The sequence below is a fragment of the Triticum dicoccoides genome, chromosome 1A (assembly GCF_002162155.2).
Source record: "Triticum dicoccoides isolate Atlit2015 ecotype Zavitan chromosome 1A, WEW_v2.0, whole genome shotgun sequence".
In the NCBI taxonomy this organism is placed as follows: Eukaryota; Viridiplantae; Streptophyta; class Magnoliopsida; order Poales; family Poaceae; genus Triticum; species Triticum dicoccoides.
In genome coordinates, this window is record NC_041380.1 from 102,434,185 (window position 1) to 102,448,698 (window position 14,514).

Consider the following 14,514-nt stretch of genomic DNA (forward strand, 5'->3'; position numbering starts at 1 on the left):
GCTTGTAAGGACGTTTGCACACAGGTTCCGTACCAGGCTCAAGATCAATAACGAATTCAACTGGCCGGTGTGGAGGCATCCTGGAAGCTCTTCTGGAAAGGCGTCTTGATATTCGCAAACGACTGGAATTTGCGGGATAGCATCCAATTCACCCTTCTCATTGAGAGAAAATAGACGGATAGTATCATCACGAGCGGCAAAGACAATTACATCCTCAGACGAATGAGTCAATTGAATCTGCCTGGCTGGACAATCAAGCCGAGCCTTGTGCTTAGTAAGCCAATCCATTCCAAGAATAAGATCAATATCCGAGTTACCAAGAACCATTGGAGAAGAAAGAAACTTGTAATCGCCCAACGTGATAGTAACATCCGGAGCCATCATTTTGGTGTTCATGAACAAACCCGGAGAAGAAACCGCTATCGGCTTAGGCAAATCAATAGTATGCACATCATGCATAGATGCAAAAGGCTTCGATAAAAATGATAAAGATGCACCAGTTTCAAAAAGAACTCTTGCGGGAATGTCATTAACAGGAAGGTTACCCATGATCACATCTGGTGAGTCCTCTGCCTGAGCTGCATTCAGCAAGTTGACCTTGGCGGACTTGGGGTTATGCTTGACCACAGCTGTACTTGCCGATCTCACAGGAGGAGGAGGAAGAAGACGCCTCTGGTTGAAACACTTGTTGGCATAGTGACCCTTCTGTTGGCACTTGTTGCACGTGACCTCTGAAAGCGGACGGTGATATGGAGCACTCGATCTTGGAGCTTGAGACGAAGTCTTGTTCTGAAAGCCAGGGTTGGGTGGGTGGGAAGAACCACTGCCACCTTTGCTATTCTGCTGATACGGCTGACGGAACGGAGGAGGAGAAAGCCAATACTTCTGCTGCTTGGCCACTTGAGTAGAGGAAGAAGGAGTAACATCTCTGAGTCGCTTCTTGGAAGCATCACACCTCAACTGAGCAGCCTCTTGCTTCAGTGCCATGTTGTAGAACTCATCATACCTCAAGGGCTCAAAGAGAACAAGAGCTAGCTGAATTTCTTCTCTGAGGCCATCCCTGAACTGATATATCATGCTCTTCTCATCAGGGACGTCCTGCTTGGCAAAGCGGGCGAGCTTCTGGAACAACTTGTTGTAGTCATAGACAGACAAAGAGCCTTGCTTCAGGTTGCGGAATTCCTCACGCTTGCTTGCAACCACGCTCTGAGGAATATGGTGAGCTCAGAAATCTTGACGGAATTCATCCCAAGTGATAACACATCCACCTCTGGAGTCCTTGTACTGCTGGAACCATTCTGCAGCTTGATCTTTGAGTTGGAAGGAAGCGAACTTGATAAAGTCCTCAGGCCTGACGTTACTGCACTCGAAATGCTTGCACAGATCCACGAGCCAATCGTCAGCATCGGTTGCCTCAACACAATTGTTGAAAGTCTTTGGCCCATTAGCAAGGAACTGGTTGAGTGAAGCAAAGTGATTCTGATTGTTGCCTTGATTCCCTTGGTTGTCTTGATTGCGCTCTTGAAGAATTTGCATGATCAACTATGTGTTTGCATTGGTTGTGGCCATCACAGCTTGCCATGCCTCCGGAGGAGGTGGTGGTGGTAGCGGATCAGGATTTGGAGTCGTGCGCGTTGGAGGAGCCATCCTGAAGAGGTTGACATCCATTAGCACATTGATAGGCAAATATTGAAGCTGAATCCAACGGAATGAAAATTGCAACATATAGTCTTCACATCCAAACAAAATGAACGAATGCATTCCTCTTGAAATGGTCACATATCCATAAATTGAGAAGCCACATAGAATTAAGGTAGAGAAATAAATCAACAAGGTACGGATCAAGAACAAATAATCGGTAAGAAATCCCAATCTCAAACCAATATCCGTGGAAGAAGAACTAGAGCTACAAGAATTCCCACCTATGAAACTCCCGAACCTTTCCGGTTATGCAATCAGGTGTTGGGGATACAGGGGAAGCATAATATCTCACCCAAACTATCAAATCCTACATCCAGCTGTATCCATCCTTCAACACATAACCAAGAAACCTTCGGAAACCATCTACCTCAACCTTCGAAAAGCATCCGTTATACAAGTTATGGCGATACTCCCGAACTCCCGCCCAGTACTGGGTGGCGTCGAGGTTATCTCACCAACAAACTGCATAAAAGAGATTTTCGATGTCGGCGTACTAAACTCAGGTATTCCAGAACTGCAACGATAAAATTATGATGACAACACCTCAGAGCTCAACTCCCCGGGACACTTCCACAAAACCCCTGACAGGGGGCACCAAGACAATGTTCTCATCATAAAACCATCGGAACGATTCCAAGATACCCGCGTGATCCTAAATTTTTTTTTAGTGAAATTTGAGAAGAGAAGAGTCAAAACTCTACGTCAGGATGCCTTACCAGAGTGATGAGGAGACTGGGAAGTAAAAAGAATTCCTAAACTCTTCGATATATAATTCTTAAATGACTCAAAACATTTTTCTAGACACAACTCGGCCGCTAAAAATGATCAAGCAATGGGGCTCCTAAGGTCGGGGAAGGCTCTGATTACCAACTTGTAACACCCTCGATGCGACTATAGCTCCCACGTGTCGAGGCACGACTTAGAGACATAATCGCATTGAAGGCATATGTCGCAAGTTAGGCAATCTTCACAACATCCCATGTAATATAAATAATAAAGGGGAGATAACATAGTTGGCTTACACTCGCCACGTCAATCAAGTACATAAATAACATTACGTCATCCAAACACTCATGGCCCGACTACGGCGCCAAAATAAAAGAGAACCCAACATGCGACACGGTCCCGATCACCCCCAACTAAGCACCACTACTGATCATCAGGAAAGGAAACATAGTAACGTTGAGAGTCCTCGTCGAACTCCCACTTGAGCTCAAACGCGTCACCTGGAGCGGAATCATCAGGCCCTGCATCTGGTGTAACAGTAATCTGTGAGCCACAGGGACTCAGCAATCTCGCACCCTCGCGATCAAGACTATTTAAGCTTATAGGTAAGGCAAGGTAAAATGTATGTGGAGCTGCAGCAAGCGACTAGCAAGTATGGTGGCTATCCTATTCGCAAAAGAGAGCGAGAAGAGGAGGCAAAGCGCGAGCGAGAAACTAGAGAACAACCTGCGCAAACATTACTCTAACACCGTGTCCACTTCCCGGACTCCACCGAGAAGAGGCCATCACGGTAACACACTCAGTTGATTCATTTTAATTAAGTTAAGGTTAAAGTTATCTACAACCAGACATTAACAAATTCCCATCTGCCCATAACCGCGGGCACGGCTTTCGAAAGTTCAAATCCCTGCATGGGAGTCCCAACTTAGCCCATGACAAGCTCTCACGGTCAACGAAGGAATATACCTCCTCCCAAGACGTTCCGATCAGACTCGGTATCTCGGTTCTTCAAGACACTTCGACAGGTTAAAACAAGACCAGCAACACCACCCGAATGTGCCGACAAATCCCGATAGGAGCTGCACATATCTCGTTCTTAGGGCACACTCAGATGAGCAAGACGTTGGGTAGGCCAGCCCAGAGTTGCCCCTGGTAGCCCCGGACATCGCTCGGTGGGACCAACACTCAGAGGAGCACTGGCCCGGGGGGGCTAAAATAAGATGACCCTCGGGCTCCGGAAACCCAAGGGAAAAGAGGCTAGGTGGCAAATGGTAAAACCAAGGTTGGGCATTGCTGGAAAAGCTTTAATCAAGGCGAACTATCAAGGGGTTCCCATTATAATCCAACCGCGTAAGGAACGCAAAATCCGGGAACATAACACCGATATGACGGAAACTAGGGTGGCAAGAGTGGAACAAAACACTAGGCGAGAGACCGAGCCTTCCACCCTTTACCAAGTATATAGATGCATTAAGATAACAAGATAATATGATGATATCCCAACAAGTAAATAAATGTTCCAACAAGGAACTGCCTTCGATCTTCACCTGCAGCTAGCAACGCTATAAGAGGGGCTGAGCAAAGCGCTAACATAGCCAATCAACGGTTTGCTAGGACATGGTGGGTTAGAGGTTTTACATGGCAAATTTGGGAGGCTTGAAAGCAAGTGGTAGGCATCGTAGCATTGGCATAGCAAAAGAGCGAGCAAACTAGCATAGCAAAGATAGTAGTGATCTCGAGGGTATGATCATCTTGCCTGCACAGTTGTCAGAGTTGACTGGATCCTCGAAAGCAAACTCAACGGGCTCCTCATTAGAGAACTCGTCTCCCAGCTCTACCCAAACAAGACAAACAAGCAACAAGGACACAATCAACCACGTGCAAGGATCAAACAATATGATGCAAAGATGATGTGCTATGCGGGATGCGATGCGGGATGCATATGCAAGATGTGACAAGAAATGCATGAACCTGGCCTCAACTTAGGAATCCAAGTGTGCCACTGGAAAGATGAGATGAAATCGCTTGAAAACGATATAAAGAACGCCGGAATCGGAGTTACGGTTTGGAAATGGCAAGCGATTCAAATATGACACCGGTCTGCGATTTACAGCAAGTAGCCATCTAAATGCAACAAAATGAACATGCTACAGCACCCAAACATGACAACAAAGTACATGGCAGGGATGCATTCAAGATGCTTAACAAAAGTCTAGCACTGAGCTACGGCCAATTCATCCATTAACAGGTTCAAACAAGCATGGCAAAAATGCATATGGCAAACAGATCTCAGACTTGGTGAAATTAACACTTGTCTGGAATTTCAGATCAGGTAGCACTCTCCGGAGCAACAAAACTACATGCTACAGGACCTGAACATGGCAAAGTAAAGCATGGCATGGAGCTACTCAAAGAGCTTAACAAAAGTCCCTTGGTGACCTTGAGCCAAAAGGGATCAGAAAATACAATTGCAAGCATGTGAACATAGCAAAAAAATTATCAGTTTTCAGCCTTAGTGAAAACTGGAGCATGCTGAAAACAGATATCAAGTAGGAATGTTTACGAGCTCGATGCACTCACTACAGGGCAAGTCATGACAAGCTAAGAATACACCCATCAAGAAGGAACAAAATGCAAGCTAGACATGGCAAGAACAATAATCTAGCATGCACGGATCAACTACAACAACATCGGCAAAATTGCAAACAAGTTGACAATCTGCCCAGATTCACAAAGTAGCAAAAGTAGAGCTTGATCGACTCAAGCTAGGGTGCTCCATAATTTCAAACAAAGACATGGATGGATAGATCACTACAAGATTAACAAAACATCCTTACTGATCATCCTCAAAAGAGGCACGGATCACTAGGAAACAACATGAACATATGGCCATATGAGATAAACAGCTCAAGGACTTAGTGGAAATGCTAAGTCCCTGAAAACAGGAATACCAAGTGCACCACTTTGCAAGCTTGTGCTAGGCACCACACACATCACATAAATACATGGGTTGCACCTCTGGAAAGATGGCAAAACCCTTAAAAAAACATATGTAGAGCTCAAGGGCATATCATGCACACATTAATCATGGCAAAAATGACAAAAGCCTAAATGGAGTAGCAGATCTGACAATAATCTCAAGTAGCCCTCTTCTAACAGCATTTCGGGCATCAAGATGAACTAAAATGAAAATGATGCAATGGAATGAAATGATGTACTCTCTGAGATGAACATTTTGATATGCTATATGCCAAAAACGGAGGTACGGATGCAAAGTTACGAGGCTATGAACATGAGCATATGGGCTAGGGTTTCGAGAGAAAAAGTCAACCCGAGGAGATATTTTCAGATCTGGATCGCACGCGGATCGAGGTTCGACGGAATCTCACCGGAGTTCACTGTAGACGGCCGGAGGCAACGAGGAGGACGGCGGAGGGCGGCGGGGTCGCCGGAGAGGAGGCGAGGCCGAGGCGAGGGGCGGCCGGGGCGGCGTTGAGGCGGCGGCGAGGCGGCACAGACGCGGCGGCCGGGGCAGCGAGCGGCCGGGCGGCGGGCGGCGGAGCTACGGCGGCACGGCATCGGTGCGGTGGCGGCAGGGAGTCGGCCAGCGGCGCGGGAGGAGGAGAAGGTCGGGCGGCGGCGGAGGAGGCCCGGGCCGTGGGGGCTCTCCTCGGGCCCTGCGGGCCGCGTGCGGTGGCGGCTTGCCACGTGGCAGGCCCGGAGTGGCTGTGGGCGGCGGCGCGCAGGTCAGACACGTCCGATTCGGCGCGGACGTTATCCGGCGGCGGCGGATCTGGGATTTTATGGTTAGGGACGAGGGGAGACCCGGGATTTCGGGGAGAGGCCTTTATATAGGCATAGAGGGAGCTAGGAGAGTCCAAATGAGGTGCGGTTTTCGGCCACGCGATCGTGATCGAACGCTCTAGATGATGGAGAAGGCTTAGGTGGGTTTTGGGCCAAATTGTAGGGGTTTTGGGCTGCAACACACACAAGGCCTTTTCGGTGCCTCGGTTAACCGTTGGAGTATCAAACGAAGTCCAAATGATACGAAACTTGACGGGCGGTCTACCGGTAGTAAACCAAGGCCGCTTGGCAAGTCTCGGTCCAATCCAGAAATGTTTAATCCCCACACACAAAAGAAAGCTAGAAATGACCACCGGAGGAGAACGAAGCGCCGGAATGCAAAACGGACAACGGGGAAAATGCTTGAATGCATGAGATGAACACATATGCAAATGCGATGCACATGATGACAAGATATGGGATGCATGACAACGATAACAACACACGGAGACAAAGACCCGAACCCAAAAAATAAAATAACTTAAACGCCGAAACGGCAAGAGTTGGAGTACAAATTGGGAAAGTTACATCCGGGGTGTTACAAATATCGATGGTGTTTCCAATAACCAGGCAATCAGGCCATAAGGCTGTAATAGACAAAGCGCGCTCAGGGAACTTATGCTATATTACCGTGAAGTGTAAGAAGCATCTTCGAAGAAAATAGTACCCCCACCGATACCTTTCTTCGGTGCTCATTGTTATTATGAGACTTGTGCAATAGATTTTTTGTACTCATGAGTTCCGTTGTGTGCCGACCATCATTGAAAAATATAAGAGTGCTAGCTTTCGGCTTCACCCAGTCTTAGGTCCGGCTCGGGCGACCCGATCATGACAATCGCAGAGGTGCTCCCTTTACTCCCTAGCCGAACAATCGGGAACGTAGGGGTAAGCACAGGAGCAAGGCAACCCAACTTGCAAATCGCTTAAGTCAATATGGTGCATATTGTGGCGTAATACACGAAGACCGACAACCGAAGATGAAGAATAGTTCGGAAGAATCGAGGAGCGTCTCTAACTTCAAGACCGGTTCAAGGGGCTACTGACGGTGTCCTAGACTAGGGGGTACTCACCACGTCATCTCCCGATCTGTTAGATTGGGCCGAGGACCCCCATGGACGTATACTCACGGGCCAGTTCGGACAGCTGCCGCATACATGGAAGATTCTACAAGACTTGGTGATCAAGACAAGGACTCCTCCCCACCGGCGTATTCGGCTAGGACTCTTGTTATCCTAGGCCTCTGGTGCATTATATAAACTGAGGCCAGGCTAGTCGATAGATATATACATACAATCATACCATAGGCTAGCTTCTAGGGTTTAGCCTCTCCGATCTCGTGGTAGATCAACTCTTGTAATACCCATATCATCAAGAATAAATCGAGCAGGACGTAGGATTTCACCTCCATCAAGAGGGCCCGAACCTGGGTAAAACATTGTGTTCCCTGCCTCCTGTTACCATCGATCCTAGACGCATAGTTCGGGACCCCCTTCCCAAGATCCACCGGTTTTGACACCGACAATGCCCTTCTTCTTGCTGGTGTGACAGTCCTTGAAGATTTCCACAGCATTTGGTTCAGGTACTTTTTGGTCCTTACGGGCTTTCCTCTGCATTTCAAACAAGTCAATATAGATCTAATAATATGGTACAGCGAAAAGAGTGAAATAGCAGCTAATTACAAGAGCCTCGAAGTGTGCAATATAGCTACGAGATCCTGTCGTCTGTTGGAATTTCACTTTCGTACGGTTGGGCTTGTTCTTTGAATAGTTCACCTACAAGAAGATAGATTTGTGTGGCACATGCATAAATAGGACTTCAACATGTGATCTGATCACATATATATAATGTACCTGATACTTCGGATCAGACCAGTGTTTAACAAGGCCCCTCTAGTCTTCATCCGATATATTTTCCACTGGAGATGTTTGGGAAAGTTCACTATTAGCCTTGCCTTCAAAGTGAGTTTTCCTCAAGTTATACCGATACTGTCGCAGAGCAGACTAGAAAACATGGGTGCAAGCTTGTCTGGTTGCATCATCTTGGCTATCCAACTTGAACCTCATCTATTGAAAATTATGGGAGTCTCATTATCAGCAACCTAGAAAGTATGGGACAGAGCAAGACGATATTACTAGGTTCCATACATAACCATACTTAAAGATAAATGGTCGAGGAAGGTGTTGAACTGGGTTTCGTCTTTGTCATTCCTGTACTGAATCCATGTTGGGAGGATACGTACATGACACATAACGACAACCGCTACCTCTGATACTAACTTGGCTCACTCTGTAGCATCACGCGGCCTTTTTAAACCTGCCTCAAAACGGATCTCCATTCTTCCTCCTCTAGATTTAGTTAACCTATCGAGCATTATCCCTGATGTTTGTTTCCTCTTGCGCCTAGGTGCTAGTCCAACAACGAACATAGGAAGTGTTAGTGTACATCAAACTGTGAGACTACATATAAAGAAGCATGCAACTGTAACTTGACTCCAGCAACTACCTTCTTGATGTTGAAGCTCAGAAGGTTCATCTGATATTGCCAACTCATCTTGTGTCAAGAGTGCTTGGGAAGTAGTGTCAAGTGGCAAGGGATCTTGGGAACGTGCTGCTAGCTCAGTTGACGCACGAGTAAGTCGTGCAGCTGGTAGTACTGTGGTAGGTGTTGCAAGAACTAGGGATGTCTCTGCTTGTTTGGTGGCAGCTATTTGTTTCTGTTTGGCTTTTTTTGCAACTCGTGTAGCATGGGATGCCGTGTTTGTAGAATTTTCCGCTGTACTTTGACCTTCTATTGCACCAACAGTACCAGCAGAATCTGCAGGATTCATCCGCTTCTCATTCCCTGCCATTCTGTGTTTCTTCCTCTTTCTCTATGCCATGTTAAGTCAAGCCGACAAGAAAAATGAATAACAATTTAGTTCTTCAGAACAAATTGATGCGTGATGTAGACGAACTGAACTTTGATGTTAGACAACCACATGATAGGAGGATGTAATATGTATGAAAAACAGGACGGAAGAGATAACCAGAACTATGATGTGTAAACTAAGAAGAAGACATTTCACCAAATTAGAAGCAATGCAATGGAAGGTAGACACCATATGAAGGTGCTACAAATATCGCTCTGCCAAGTTAACAGTGTCTCATCATAAATGGCGTTTAAACAAATGTGAAGCAGTACAAGAAATAAATCATATGCAAGATGCAAACAACATCACACTACCATGTTAGAGGTCTCTCGTCATTAGTGCCATTGCATATTCACAGCATTGCATATTCATAGCTTATGATGTGTAAACTAAGGAGAAGGCATTTCAACAAATTAGAAGCAATGAAAGCTAGACACCATATGAAAGATGCAACGAATATCACTCTACCAAGTTAAAAATGTCTCGTCATAAGTGCCATTTCAACAAATTAGTAGTACAAGCAAGAAAAGAATGTGAGATGTAACCTATATCACACTCCGAAGTCAAACGTGCATTATGATAAGTGATTGTTGCAGGTTACACAACAATAGTAATTTGATGTAAGAACATGGTGTGATAGACATATATTGTATGTTCTAGAAATAGGAACACGTGTCTTATTCAAGTATAATGTGTAAAGTAAGCAGATGGAATTCAACAAAATTAGAAGCAATACAAGCTAGACATCATACATAACATGCAACCACATATAACAGTGCCAAGTTAGAGGGAGCATCGGTGATGCTGCACTAGGGGAGACGTGCTCATCATAAACATAGCTTTGTTGAGTGTCTATGCATGTGTTGTCTTGGAAATCATCTTGGGGTGTGGAGGAGTAGAAACTGTAGAGGCCCTCCGTTCAGAAGGAGCACCTTTATCCGCTGCCTTGCTAACTTCCTTCCGCTTTATTGATTTTGAATTGTCAAGTAAAAACGACAAGAAAAAGCAATAAAATTCTCTCTTCAGAACTCATTCATGCATGATACTGACAATCACTACTTTGATGTAAGGCAAACACATGATACCAGGATGGAATATGTATGAAAAATAGGACGGCATGGCATGTTCACAACTGTTTGTGTAAACTAAGCAGAAACCATTCCAGCAAATAAGAAGCAATGCAAGCTATACACCACATGAAAGATGCAACCAATATGACTCTGCCAAGTTAAAAGTGTCCCATCATAAATGGAATTTCAACAAATTAGAAGCAGCGCATGCTATAAATCATATGAAAGATGCAACTAGTATCGCACTGCATATACTAAAGGTGTCTCGCCATGTTGATTGATGCGGGATATAAAAAACAATAGTTTTATGTAAGGACATGCTTAATAGACAGATGTACTATGTACTAAATACAGGAAGGCATGTCACATTAACAGGTATAATGTATAAGCTAAGCAGACTAGCACATGCAGTTTAACCAGATTGGAAGAATTACAATCTAGACACCATATGCAACATGCAACCACATATCACGCTGCCAAGTTAGAGCAAGCACCTATGATGCTAGTGTAGGGGAAATGCTGTAATCAACTACAGAGCTACGTTCACTATCTTCATCTAGCATTTCTGTTTCTTGAGAATCATGTCGGGAGGCTGACGCTGCATTCTTTAAATGAGGAGTAGTCCCCTTGCCTGCCTGCCTGCCTCGTCATAAGTGATTGATGAGGGATACACAAGAACATTAGTTTGATGTAAGAACATGGTTAATACACATATGTACTAGTATGTACCAAAAACAGAAAGGCATGTCATATTCAAAGGTATAATGTGTAAGCTAAGCAGATGCAATTTAACCAAATTGGAAGCAATACAAGCTAGACATTCGGTTGGAGTGGTGAGCATGATCATCTAGGACCTGAGAGCCTGGTGGGAGCCGGGCTGCTTCACCACCATCGCAGCTTTTTAGTTGGCTTCCAGGTGATGCATATCTTTGCTAGGCTTGTCACTGGCTCGGCTAGTGCCCTGACTAGCTATTTGTCTTCTGGTGCTCACGGGATGGTGGTTCATGTAAAAAAATATCTTTCCTTATCTTACCGACTTCGGCCTTTCGAATACAAGCTGGACACCATATGGAACATGCAACCACATATGACACCGCGAAGTTAAAGCAAGCACCTGGGATGGTGGTTCATTGCGAGCGAGGTCATCAACTCCAGAGCTACGTTTACCGTCTCCATCTGCTGACACTGCACCCTTTATAACGCTGTAACGTGTCTTGCCTACCCGCATACGAAGCTGGAGTGACTTCTCTCTTTTCTTTTTGGCTTCTCTCATGGCAGCAGAGTCTAAAATACCCTTGCATAAAAACACAATAGTGAGAGTAAGGGTGAAGTGTGTGCAGAACTAGTGCACTGTAAAAGTAGCAGATAGCAGGTGGCTGAAAAATAAATGACAGGAGACATATGATAGCTCTACAACATTGCATGGCAAACAAAATTAGATTCTACTCCGTATGATTTTGTAATATATGAGCACATGAAATGCAGGTACTCCTCCAGCACACCACCACATGTGGTCATATCTAAGATAACAGTCGACTAAAAAAATAGGTCAGTCGATTTTTTAATGAACCGTTCGATCTATAAGGAACGGGCAGATGACCTTCGTCTACCTCCCGCCAGCCACTATTGACGACCTTTCTCGAACCGCCAGCGACCATCGGCCCAGACCCCTGCCTCCGCCGCCCCGCCCTCCCATCGACCTCACACCACCGCCATGCTTGGCAGCGCCCCCAGGCCATCCCTTTAATCCCGGCCGACCTCCAGATTGGGCGCCAGTAGCTCTAGGCCGCACACGCCCCTAAGATAAACACCAAGGCGTTGCTTCCCCGGCGTAATAGGCGTACTAGCGCCTATTACACCGGGGAATGCTTCCGTTAATTGGGAATAAACTGGCCAGAAATTGAAATTCAGGGGGGCGGCGGACCTCTAGCTAAGGTGAAATAGTATATGAGGAGAAACCTTGTGCATCGCGAGTTACTAGGAACATCTAGTATCAAGAAGAAGCGGTCAACTAGTGTCTTCCGTGGGATGAATACCGTGCAAGCAGAGACGTAAGATTTGCACGAATAAGGGAAGATGAGTACCTTTTTCGGTTGCCGGTGTGGTCAACTCCAGATGTTGCGCCAATCTTCTTCTTTTTACTAGGGAAACCGATGTTCTAGAGGGTGCAGGCTTGGACGAACCCATGGCCAAATTGTTGACTGTGTTGCCGTGGTCGTATGTCGGTGGAGGGTAAGTAGATCCGAGGCGGCGAAGGACGGCGTAGCAGGAACTACTCCGGTGCGGTGGAGGGTGGCGAAGTTGGAGTGGCAGCGGTGAGGCGCAGGACGGCGTGGTTGAACTGGCTCGGGTTGTAGTGACCAGACCTCAAACGGTCCAATCTCTGTGCTCCGGTGTCATCCCTGGATCAGTAATGCTGACACCACACAGTACTTGAACGATTTATAACAGAGTAGCAATCACACACTTATTACATCGAGCAAGAGAACTTATTACAATAAATATGGCTTAAGGCCATCTAATAACGATAACAGCGGAAGGCTTGGAAGATAAGTGAGTCCATCAACTCCAATGGCATCACTGAGTATAGAACCACGACCTAAAAGCACCTTACTCGTCGTCTGAAAAGTCTGCAACATGAATGTTGCAGCCCGAAACGGGTCAGCACATGGAATATGCTGGCAATGTAACACATAGAGAGCAATGAAAGAATAAGACTATACTACATGCATATTTGGCTGGTGGAAAGCTCTATGGTTACAGATTTGCGTAAAGCCAATTTTTCCCTACTTCAAAGGAATAAATTTTATTTAACTATCATGGTAGTTATTAAACATTGAGAGTGTAGACACCCTCTCAATCCCAATTAAGTATCATCATTAAAAACCCAACAAAATTAATTTAGAGTAACATGATGAGATTCACATGATAATCCAAGTACTAGATACTCAAGATGTCCATAACCGGGGACACGGCTAACCATGATTAGTTTATACACTCTGCAGAGGTTTGCGCACTTTTCCCCACAAGACTCGATCTCCTCCGTTGGGATTCTCGCACCACATGATGTTTGAGAAATGGATGACCGAGACATAGTCTTTCAGAAGCGCTTGCACCTTACGAACGGGTAGACCGTACCAACATACATCCCCTACATCTGCTAGTCTACCACTGTAAGCATTCGCACAGCTCAATCAACTATGCTAGAGCCCATAGTAGCTTGTGGCTGCACACGGAAGTTTCTAGTATGAATAATCTCATGATCCCTTTGAGCCTGGGTGGCAGTCCAAAAGAAAAACAGGCAATCGCTGGAATACCCAGGTGCCTCAATCCACCCAGATGTGTGTTTAAGTTGCCACCTTAGATAAACCATTAATTTAACAATCTCACATCTGTCATGGATACACTCACCCAATCCACGTCTACTACCATAGCATGGCATAATAAGCAAACGTAGAAGTAACTCCCAAAGGTTTGATAATAAAATAGGTAATAGGTACTACCTCATCTACTTCCCAAACCCACAATTTAATTAGATCCTAATCATGCAATGGTGTGAGGATTGATCTAATGCAATAAAACTGGCTGGTAGGAGGTATGATCAAAGTGTTACTTGCCTTGCTGATGATCCGCAAAACCTAGCGATTCGAAGTAGCAAGCGGCGCACTCCGGGTACTCTATCGCGAACAAAAAAGCATACAATAATTACTCATCTAATGCACAGGTAAAACTCGAATAAGAGATCTAACCAGATAGTTAAACTTAAGAACTCCGGTTGGCAAAAAGAATCAAATCAAACGAAGCAACGAAAGACAAACGGCAAACAAAACAAGCTCCATTTACTAATCTGAATCTAGGTCAAATTTTACTGAGGCAAAAACTTGTTTGAGTTGATTAAACGGAAAGAGGGTTTCGAGACAAAACTTCAGGCGCTTGAATCGCCTGATTCCGATAAACGAGCGAAAAGTTAAACTAGAACGAGAATCAGATCAGAAATCACGATCAGAAATAATCGCAGAAAATCCGAGAAAAAGAAAAGCAATGAACAGATTAACGAACAAACGTTCATCTTCTGAAACTAAACGATGAACGTGTTCGTTAAAACGAACGAACGAGCGAACGCTCGCTAAATAAATAAACCGGAAAAAACCGATCTATTTAAAAAAATGAAAACTAGGGTTTTCTAAAAAAACCAAATCGGTTTTTCTCAAAAAATCGGGCGGCGGGGCGGCTACCTCGGCTAGGTTCGGCGGGGCTCCAGCGAGG